Source organism: Acanthochromis polyacanthus, chromosome 3 (genome assembly GCF_021347895.1).
Source record: "Acanthochromis polyacanthus isolate Apoly-LR-REF ecotype Palm Island chromosome 3, KAUST_Apoly_ChrSc, whole genome shotgun sequence".
NCBI lineage: Eukaryota > Metazoa > Chordata > Actinopteri > Pomacentridae > Acanthochromis > Acanthochromis polyacanthus.
The window spans coordinates 32,553,331-32,565,348 of record NC_067115.1 but is presented as its reverse complement, the minus strand read 5'-3'; the positions used below and the strand labels follow the sequence as shown (position 1 = coordinate 32,565,348).

General features: G+C 39.9%; 1 protein-coding gene across 1 annotated transcript in view; it reads right to left on the bottom strand.

The window, feature by feature from the left end:
• The window catches only part of ttbk1a (tau tubulin kinase 1a), a 63,300-nt gene extending 54,377 nt beyond the window's left edge, over nt 1-8,923 (bottom strand). Inside the window, exon 1 of the mRNA XM_022209908.2 lies at nt 8,804-8,923. The gene's annotated coding sequence lies outside the window, so the exon portion shown is untranslated. The remainder of the gene's footprint in view (nt 1-8,803) is intronic.
• Nucleotides 8,924-12,018: the final 3,095 nt, after the last annotated feature.

Below are 12,018 nucleotides of genomic sequence, written 5' to 3'. Positions count from 1 at the left end.
CGTATTCTTATTTTGTTGATAACAGTAATGTCTTTTTAATTCAGTGTCATTAATCTGAGAACTTTAGCTGCAGCTCCACTGGCTGTGCTTGTTGTAATCCATCTCCAGCCCCGGAGGAGCAGCAGTTACATTCAAGTGCCAGTGTCTAAAATGTAAGTCGATTGTAGCAGTTTAATGTGAACAAACCTCCGCTCACTGAACTTGTCATACCATAAATAACTGATTTTATGAAGTTTTTTTTTTTAAATTTATCTCCACACCAGTGCATCTCCTTGATCATAACAAGTACCTGTTGAGCACCATAACCTGCCAATTATATTTTCTTCTTTCCACCCTAACATATTTGATTTGAATAGAGAAAAGTAGATTCATCCTGCATATGCTTCAAATCAATTTACAGAAAAGATAAAGTCATGAGTACAGAGAATTTTACCTTTAAAGTGTGAGGATTTTATGTTTAGTTTTCTATACTGCATATAAATTACTTGTTAAAGACAACAGTGCAGCCTCGACACTGGCGCTGTTCGTCAATGTTTTACACACTCCAGTGATTGGCTGCTTGTTTAAACGTTTGTTCCCACAGTTTCATTTTGCAATCCTTTACTCTGTTCAGTTTCATTGATATAGCACCAATTCACAACATAAGTCATCTCAGCTTAATTCACACACTGAAGTCAAGGCCCTCAAATATTGTAGCAAGAAAAGGAGACTGGCTGGAGCTTCATCAGAGCATTGAATATTCCGCTTTGATCAAATTATTGCCACAATATATTCATTTCAGGTTAATATAAACACTTTTGTTTTTGTAAAAAGCATTGTGATTTGTAATGACAAACACAAGCTTTTGGGGTTCTTTTTCACTTAACAGTAATGAGATCTTTTTCCTGGGCCTGTCTCTGTGTTGCTGCTTTATATTTCGGACTGATCAACTCGTTTCTCTACAAATACTAATGAAGTGTCACCAGATTCTTTCTGATGTTTTCTGATCACAGGTTGTAAGAAAAGGTTTAAATGGTGTGCACCTCTTCAACGATTGGAAGTCTTCATTTCAGCCTAACGTCACAACGGAAACGACAACTTCCAGTTTAATCAAACGCTTTCCTGAGTTTTAGTCTGCTGCATCGACTCAAAACCAGAGAAGGTGAGTTATGCATAAACCTCTCAGCTGTAGAGTAAGTGAGAGGTTTATTCAAGAAGGCATTCAATAACCAAATTAATTCTTCACGCAGCAGCACTGGGGGCAGCAACAACTTTGCATCAAGTTAACACCAACACAATTCAATTTCAATTTCATCCAGGTCTTGTGCAGCAATGCTGAACTACAGGCAATATAAGTGGGGTTAAAAATCTAAAGAACACAAACAATTCTGTACAACAAGCCAATCACAGACGACTTCCGACCTACTGACCAAACATCCACGTCATTGAACATCACTTCCTCTTCCTCACTTCACTGCTGCTGGTCAACAGGACAATGACCACTCAAACAAAAACAAAGCTGAACTTGGTCTTGCTCTCCACAGGCCTCCAGTGGCGGCTTTCATTCCAAGTTTTCTTTGTGTTAGAGTTAGTCTGACTCATCAGGTGCAGGCTGCAGGTATTGGCCACCTTCCAATGTCTGCGTGCTACCATTTTCAAAATCCACTTTACTATGGCAAGAAACAAAAACAACCTCTAAACAAGCAACTTATCACACTAAAAACGTCAAGTTTTGCTTCTCAAGATTTGCATTCCACAGTATGGCAGCATTGCTGGCTTTTGCAGTGGATTATTTATTTTAATGACAGAGCTGGTCTCCCTCGTTGCAAATATCCCACCACAACAATTCCACTTGTTCTTTGCGAGAAAAGCAAAATCTTTGGCTTCAACAATGATTGATTTCAAGAAATACAAACAAACCAGAGATTTATTTATTTTTTATCCTCTCTATAATGGAATGATATGGAGGTACGTCCAGACCAATATGTTCTTCACAATGGGTTGGTTAAGTGAGACAATGTACGAGTTTCCAAATACTTGCATTTGGACTCAGAACTATATTTACTGCTGAACTATCCCAAACTTCCCTGTGGAACGTACATCGATCAGCCACAACATTAAGACCACTGACAGGTGAAGCGAACAACACTGATCATATTGGTACTATGTGGTGTTCTGCTGGAAAACCTTGGATTCTGGCATCCGTGTTGATGAGACTTAGACACCTAAATAAACATTTTCTGAGAACAAGCACACTCCCTTATGCAAATGGGAATCCCAAATGTCACTTGCCTACCCACACAGGAAAATAAACCCCACCACATCGCAAAAACATCAAACAATCAGGAACATCTCGAGGAACATGACAATCTCCCAAGATGTTTATATGACGTCCAAACTTCCTAGACTCCATTCTGATCAAACATCAACAGGATGCAGAGGTACAAGTTTTCATCCCAGAGGCCCCCCTGCACGACCCAGAGAACCCAAAGAATCCACTGCCAACATCTTGGTTCAGACCCCATAGACACCCTGAGAGGTCCTCTGGTCCAGGCCCAGTGGTTCAGAGGAGTTTTGATCACATATGAGGGACCAACACAATATTAGGCAGGGGGTCATAATGTATATTATCTGAACTAACCCCAAATATCACACTATGGGTGATGTTTGGGATTTAATTCTGTTTTTAACCTCAAAACAAAAGCATTTTCCCAATAAACCACCAACAAAAAAAAGGCTGCCACCTCAGACTCAGAGTGGAATCATCAACACCACTATCAGTCCATTCCTCCAGTGAAAATGCACCACTGACAATGTGTATTCTTTGCATAATGAATGAATGCATTGAGTAAGAATCTTTAATACTTGCTATGCAGTTGGACATAACAACTGGCACCAAGCTTCAAACCTGATCGATTTTTTACTCTGTTGTGAATTTTTAATACATGGAGAGCTCATGCTTGTAAAACTTCCTGATAACTCTGAACGGTGAGTTTGATTTGTGCTTTTATCACAATGTGAAATGTGTAGGCTGAGCTAGGATGTGTGGGAGGAGCTGCCAAGTTAAATGTATAGTGGGCTGTGAAATGTGGAAACAAGCCCAGAAGCAAGAAAACACTTTGACTCATGCACCAAGCGAGAACGTTTCAGTGAAGTGTGCAGGTGAGATCTTTAAGTCTGGCACCCAGTGCATGAAGAGACAACAAGAAGTGAGCAGCTCAACTGGTGAAGGTCGCTAATGTGCATCCTCGACAGGCCCTAAAACATGGAAACTTGCTAATGTTTTTAATGCATTTGCACCAGCGAGCAACTTTCACATAAAATGAATCTTGTGACGTCTTTGGATGAGTCGTCCAATTCCCCTTAATACATCTCGTCTGCATCCAACACAGCGTTCGCCTGCACGTCACAGCCAGCCTCATATCATATGTCAATAAAAGTGGATGTTGTTTGTATTCTAATGAATAAATAAGAAGCTCCTGATCCTACAGGAAACAACAGAAGTGCATCTCTGTGCAGTATCATTTCAGTATCGAATGATTCTAAATTGAACCCCCCCCAAAAAATGTCAGTATTTCTGAGTTTAAAAAGCAGAGAATCTAATTCATAACATTACACATTAGGAATAAATTTTACAAATACAACATTAAAAATACAGACCCCAAAGTAGAAACACAGTGCTACAAGAGAGAATATACTTCCCATAACTGACACACAAGTCATAAAACCTGTGATCACCGAAGGCTAACGGACCACATGTATCTAAACGAGTTTCGAAAATGATCTGTGAACGTCAGATTTGGACCTATGATCTGTGTCTATCTGCAAGTCTGCATCGCGGCTCCACATGGAAAAGAACTGAAAAATCTGACGAAGATGGAGAAGGACACACGAAGATTAATGACCAACACAGTCGCAACAGTAATAAGGAGACATAAAATGAGCTGCAGGTCATCCTCCTAAAATGACGCCACTGACAGGACACAACTTTCACAATCTAGTTCTGAAAAACAAACAGGCGTAGAGGTCATCAGTCGAAAACCAGAGTTTCTGTGACAGTTTTGACATGACAAGAAGCCTGATGAATATTGGTAGCACATTCTTTGGTCTGGATAGACTACCACAGTGAATGCATAGTCCTAACAATAAAGCACCATAGTGAGAGCGTGACGATAACGGGATGTGGAAAAAACAAAATAGTGGCTGACAAGATGACTCCAAGTTTGCAGAAACTTGGAAGAAGAAGAATATTCCACTAGATAACAGTGTAAAGCACATTGTCCATATCACACAAGAGTTTCTAAGGAAGAAAAAGATGAAAACTATGACCTTGAATTCAGTGGGACACCTTTGGGGTATTTTGAAGACAAAGGTGGAACAACACAACCTCTACAACAAAGCATAGCTGAGAATTACAGCTTCTGAAGAATGACAGCGCATTCTGCAAGAAATCTGTGTGACACTGGTGCCCTCCATGCTGATCAAGACTGAAGAATTCTTTAAAAAATAGAAGTTGACATTTGACTTATTGAAAAAATGAGAGATCTGAATCTTGGTAATGAAAAGTGTTCTGACCTTTATTGTATTGAGGTTCTACTGTGAGGCCTTTATTTTAATACAGTGGATCTAAGCTTCATTTTTTCTATTTTACACAAGAGTAAACACAACACTGCTCTACTTAGAAGTCATCAGCAATTATCGTGAAATGATACAATTTATAATCCTTTGATGTGGTGTACTCGCTAAAGATGCTCACTCTAGAAATTTTGCCTAATGCATGAAAAGTTTAGAAGCAGAGTAGTCTAACCCACTTTCTGTAGTTTTTGAGGAAATGGGTTCAAAGTTTTGCGTTTTCAAGAACGGTCAAACATTTGAAGCACCACTCTAAGTGCTTCTAACTCCCTCAACATATCAGGTGTGTCAAACTGCGTCAATGCTGCAGAAAATTCTGCATTTTTAATTACATTCACCGCTCACATTTTTGTACTCACATTACACTTCAGAGCTACACATAATCACTCCGATTGAAGCCTGTGATCTGCAGCAGCTCTGGCAGACTCACAGGTCAGTTTTACAGGCTGGATATAATCTACTATAGAAGCTCTGCTGCACTGTGTTTGGAAACAGATTGTTACTGAAGCAGGTTTCTCATATTTAATAGACTGCCATTAAAGACACGCTGTAGCATCACTCTCATTGATCACTCCAACATTTCATCAGCAGAAAATTAATCTGTAAAAAATGTTAATAACTGAGTGATCATTTAAGATATTTTGAAATCATAATGGGGATTTTCTTCATCATACAAGACACAAAATGAAAAGTCCTGGAATAAATCATGCTATGTGGAGACATCACTGTGGGCTTTTTGGAAATAAACTGGGCCTTTTTTTTCATTACTTACCGACAATTGTCCTCTTAGTACCTCTGGCAGAAGTGGTTTATGTCTTTTCCAGGAGCTCAGCTGACAACTGAAGGAGTCAAGCCGGCTGAGTCAGTGCCGTCTCTCTACTGAAAATATATTTTTAATGAAGAGCCTTTCCCAGTTTTATCAGTTCCCTTTAAACTGTTAATTTCTGGTTAAATGTTTTCATCTTTTCCAAACACTGCATTAGTTTTGGAACACTGGGTTTAGAGAAGTGTGCTATAAATAAAAGTCAGTATTAAAGGTTATTGTTGTATTAGTCTCACTTTGCCAGTCCATTCTGGTGAACTTAATGATCTGGCTGCACCACTCTCATGACTTTGGTGTTTCCTCAAAATAGCGAGGAGTGAAACGGTCTTGGTGGAGTAATTACATGCAGGAGGATAAACAGTGTCATTACAATGGATGATCCACCAGAAAAAAAAAAGTAGTAGGGCTGAATTAATGCTTGAAGGTTGTTGCACAGTAACACACAGATGATGAAGGACAACACAGAAGCAGGTAAAATGAGCGATGGTTTATACCGTCACTCTACACCACCAGTCAAAAGTTTCAAAACACCCCAATTTTTTTCCAGTGTTTTACTGAGATTGAAGCAGTCCAAGTCCAATGAACAGCTTGAAATGGTACATCGGAAAGTTGCAGGAGATACCAGTGGCGGCTGGTGAATTTTTCTCTTGGGGGGGGGCACTTAATTTACCAAACCAAATAGAGTCGGCAACACCGGAATACAAGAATTGATGTAAATTATGTTCACAGCCATTTCATGTGCTATTACTATGCACCACTACGAGGGTACGCCTAAGCACTACTGCTGAGTCAAATAGACAATTAAATGCACATAAATGTTACCAGCTAGTGAATTAGAATTTATCTCCTCAGTGTTTGATATGATTTGCTCCAGATAAGGTGTAATTGGTACACACAAACCCTTAAAATCTCCTTTTCTATAATTAAACAAATTAAGGATGTATAAATATGCAAATCTATTTTCTACTTCAAAAGTAAAAAAAGAAACAATTCATTTTTCCAGCTTCAAAGAGTGCCAAGTGCTTCTTCTGTCCAGCAAAATCTTTGGAACAACATATTTATATTCACATACTCAAATAAACAAAAACAAATCCATACCTGTGAAATCAACAAACATTGGACATTTTGTTAAAAAAAAAAACAACCTAACTATAAGGCTTAAAGCAGACAGTGCTTCTGTGAGCTAACTTTTACATTAACAACCTTATTTTTTGTATGCAAGTTTTGCTCTTCTGTCTTTGAGACATGCAAATTTCTCAATGACTCTATGGTTAAAATCCGGGGTCTCCCTGACAAGTTTCTTTTCCATAGAGAGCATGGCCAGTGCATTAAGACGATCCTGCGACATCGTGTTCCTGAGGAAGGTCTTGATTCTTTTTAGTGTTAAGAAGCACCTCCAGGGCCCGGGTGGGGGCCTGTACAGGGCTGATGAATGGTTGGACGCTCATCCCATTTGGCTGCATATGGATAAATAAACAAAATTATTATTTTTTTGCCTTTTTATTGTGATAGTCGCAGTGAAGAGTGACAGGAAATGGGGAGAAAAGTAGGGGGAAGACACGCAGCAAAGGGCAGGAATCGAACCCGAGCCACTGCGTCAGACACCAGCCCCTGTACATGGGTCGCCTGCTTAACCCGATGTGCTATACGGGCATCAGGCGCCCAATAAACAAAATTATTTAATAAATACAAGCGCACCGGCCCAGATGTGGACCGGCCCTTCGTTCAAACGACCGAATGAAATAATGTTCAATCCGCCCCTGAGCACCTCTCAGATTCAGCTGTCGTCATTGGAGTCGTGATGAGGATCTTCAGGAGAGACACAGTCTCTGAGAAGGTGTCCTGAAGATTGTTGCTCATGAAGAGCTGGTACAGAGCCACAGCACCATTGCAACTCCTGAACTCTGTCAGTGCAGGCTGACAGCGGGGCGCTGTCAGCCTGCGCCCTGTCTCCTATCTCTTGCATTGAAGAGAAAACAAAACTGCGCCATATATGTCCACTATTAGCAATTGTAGACAACGTCGGACGTTTCTAATCTGACTTTTTATTACAAATTATACATTTTAGTAACTCTCTACGGGCTCTATTATCCATTTTGCTTGTTAAAAACATAGGATATACATGTAAATGTAATTTTAAAAACGTTTTATTAAAGGAAGGGCTGTGACTACATGATGTGAGACAGAGGGGGCGGTGCCCCAGTGCCCTCTATTGACCAGCCACCCCTGGGAGATACCCTAAAAAACCTGAAAACACACGTGTTCAGCTGTGATATCTGCCAAAGGTGTCACATTTTTTGTTTTAAATTGATTCCATGATTTTTTTTTTTACTTCAGTTGTTTTTCAGTTTTTCAATTTTCAGTTTGTAAAAAAACAGGAAACACTGGGGTGTTCTACAACTTTTTAGACACAATGACAAATTGACTCATCCAAAAAAGGCCCAAAAATGAATAGAATTATTAGCTTAATTCTTTTTTACACTGTTAATAATTTGTGATCACTTTGATTATCTCTTATTTATTTCTGATAATTTTCTGAATTTACATTTGTCTTTTTGATGCCTTACAATTATTTTTTCACCTAAAATGCCACTGCTCCTCATATTTTCTTTAAAAAAAAAGACACCAGTAAACATAATTTTGTGAAGTAAAATCTTATATACAGTAAGATATGGATATGCTCAATAACCAATCTGAGCTCGGCAAAATTAAGACTTTGTTGGGAAGTGACAGACATTTATCTATTTATCTGATTAAAAAAGATAGATAGATAAGTGCAATCTTTTCCCTTGAGAATACTATTATTTACATTTTGGTGGGATTTCAAATTTTCCACCACTGACAAAAATTTAAAAACAAAAAAACAAAACCACCAAAATCCTGATTCCTTCATTGATTAACTGTTTACTTTTTAAGGCTTTTGTATTATATGCATTTTGAAACCACAGAAAGGAGGCTGTAACCTGTACACGCTGATCGTTTCCAACTTGACAGACTCCTTTATTTATTACCAAACGGTAGCAGCTGAGGGAAGCGGCGGGGCTGTTCAGTCCCACCCTCTCAGCAGCACCTGAACGTCTCATCCGTCCCTTCCGTTACCGTGAGGCCTTTTTGTAACGTTTCCCACCGACGTTTAGTGGCTTTAATTTTCAATGAAACACAATAAATGTGATCCATTGTATTCTGAGCTTTTGTTCTAGTGATCCGACATCCCGTCTGTGGCCTCACACACACACACACACACACACATACACACACAGTGAAGCATCGCGTCACTTCGGTTTCGTGCTCGATGTTCCTTCAAAGTGTTCACTGCTTTGTCCAGTATCCGATACGACCGCTCATTTGTTTGTTTGTTTGTTTTCTTACCTGAATGTTGTTTTCCGTCCGGATGACAGAGAGCCGAGCAGGACCCACTCCCTCTGCTCCATCTCTACAGCATCAGCACCACACACACACAAACACACTTCCTTAGGGTTTCCGTGTTTCAGCTACAACTCCACAGCGCCACCTGCTGACGAGGAGTCTTTCCAACACGAGGATCCTCAGCTTCATGTGCAGTTCAATGGACGCTACCAGTGAAACGTTTGGACACACATTCTCATTCAGTGCTACTTATTTATTGGTGTTATTTTCTACATTGTAGATTAATACTGAAGATTAACATCTTGTTTTTTGTTTACAACATAATTCCATAAGTATTCTTTTAAAGTTCCGATGTCTTCACTATTAATCTACAATACAGAAAATAAATAAAAACCAATGAATGAGAAGATGTGTCCAATTTTTTAAGTCCTGGAAGGTTGGGAACTCCTTGGATCAGACCCGTTTGTCCACCACATCCTACAGATGCTCCACTGGTTTGAGATCTGAAGAATTTGGAGACCAAGTCAACACCTCAGATCTTTCCCACTGCAAAAACTCAAAATCTTACCAAGTCTATTTGTCTTATTTTTAGTCAAAATGTCTCATCCCACTTGATTTAAGATAAATTCACTTAAAAAGTGACATTTCAGCAAGATGGAGGGACTTGTTTAAAGACAACTCATCTTAAAGGGGACATATTATGCAAACCTCACTTTGTGAAAGTGTTCTGATAGTAGTGTGTGTTGCAGTAGCTCATTCTGAGGTTCGAATTTGAAAACTGTCTGTTTCCTCCCTGCCTTGGTACACCACATTTTGTGAAAATGCCTGCTTAAACGTCCGATTTTGATTTGGGTCCGCTTATGACGAAATAAGCGGATTTAACTCCCCCCCGCCGGCTGCCAGAGCATCTCTCCTGCTAGCGGCTGCTGCCTGTGGCAGCCCACCGTTTCATCAAGGGGCGGCGGGTTCTTGGTGTGGTGGAGCTGTCGGGGATTATGGGAGCCAACTTTCCGCTGGCCGGCTCTTTTCCTCTTGGGTTTGCTCCCAAAAGGCGGCTCAGTCCCTCAGTGACAGCTTGTTGGAGCTCCCTCAGTTCTTCCACCATCTGCAGTCGGGTGAGCGCTATCCCAGTTCTGACACCAATGTTGCACTGAGCACATCCTCTCCCAGAGAGGGGAGAGGGAGTGAGCACGGACAGATGCGTTCATTTGCATACCTGGAAGCAGGCCCAGAAACAGCTTGTTCTGAGGAGAGCTGGTGAGAATGAATTTTTCGACCGATGAAACTCCGAACAAAGGATGATTTTGGGACGAACAATCTTAAATACTATGTTTTTGGGCTTCTGAGACCTACACACGTGGACAAAATTGTTGGTACCCCTCAGTTAAAGAAGGAAAAACCCACAATTCTCACTGAAATCACTTGAAACTCACAAAAGTAACAATAAATAAAAATTTATTGAAAATTAAATAATCAAAATCAGCCATCACTTTTGAATTGTTGATTAACATAATTATTTAAAAAAACAAACTAATGAAATAGGGCTGGACAAAAATGATGGTACCCATAACTTAATATTTTGTTGCACAACCTTTTGAGGCAATCACTGCAATTAAACGATTTCTGTATTTGTCAATGAGCGTTCTGCAGCTGTCAACAGGTATTTTGGCCCACTCCTCATGAGCAAACAGCTCCAGTTGTCTCAGGTTTGATGGGTGTCTTCTCCAAATGGCATGTTTCAGCTCCTTCCACATATGTTCAATGGGATTCAGATCTGGGCTCATAGAAGGCCACTTTAGAATAGTCCAACGCTTTTCTCTCAGCCATTCTTGGGTGTTTTTGGCTGTGTGTTTTGGATCGTTGTCCTGTTGGAAGACCCATGACCTGCGACTGAGACCAAGCTTTCTGACACGAGACAGCACATTTCTCTCCAGAATGCCTTGATAGTCTTCAGATTTCATCGTACCTTGCACACTTTCAAGACACCCTGTGTCGGATGCAGCAAAGCAGCCCCAAAACATTACTGAGCCTCCTCCATGTTTCACCGTAGGGACAGTGTTCTTTTCTTCGTATGCTTGGTTTTTGAGTCTATGAACATAGAGTTGATGTGCCTTACCAAAAAGCTCCAGTTTGGTCTCATCTGTCCAAAGGACATTCTCCCAGAAGCTTTGTGGCTTGTCAACATGCATTTTTGCAAATTCCAGTCTGGCTTTTTTATGAGTTTTTTTCAGCAGTGGTGTCCTCCTTGGTCGTCTCCCATGAAGTCCACTTTGGCTCAAACAACGACGAATGGTGCGATCTGACACTGATGTACCTTGGCCTTGGAGTTCACCTTTAATTTCTTTGGAGGTTGCTCTGGGCTCTTTGGATACAATTCCAACGATCCGTCTCTTCAATTTGTCATCAGTTTTCCTCTTGCGGCCACGTCCAGGGAGGTTGGCTACTGTCCCGTGGGTCTTGAACTTCTGAATAATATGAGCCACTGTTGTCACAGGAACTTCAAGCTGTTTAGAGATGGTCTTATAGCCTTTACCTTTAAGATGTTTGTCTATAATTTTTTTTCAGATGTCCTGGGACAATTCTCTCCTTCGCTTTCTGTTGTCCATGTTCAGTGTGGTACACACCTTTTCACCAAACAGCAGGGTGACTACTTGTCTCCCTTTAAATAGGCAGACTGACTGATTATGAGTTTGGAAACACCTGTGATGTCAATTAAATGACACACCTGAGTTAATCATGTCACTCTGGTCAAATAGTTTTCAATCTTTTATAGAGGTACCATCATTTTTGTCCAGGCCTGTTTCATTAGTTTGTTTTTTTAAATAATTATGTTAATCAACAATTCAAAAGTAATGGCTGTTTTTGATTATTTAATTTTCAATAAATTTTTATTTATTGTTACTTTTGTGAGTTTCAAGTGATTTCAGTGAGAATTGTGGGTTTTTCCTTCTTTAACTGAGGGGTACCAACAATTTTGTCCACGTGTGTATATGACGTGACTGAAAAATAGCATAACGTGGGACCTTTAAATATCTTGTTAAGTCAAACGATCTGGAAATAATCTTGTTTTAATCCTTGTGTCATCCCGCAGGTCAAATTAACGCGTTTTAATATTTAACAATGTGGAAAAAAATATATATTTTCAAAGTGAAAACATTTTTTGGTGGAAAAAAAGGAATGTTCAAAATGTTTCTTTAAGAACATTCGGGGGGGGGGGG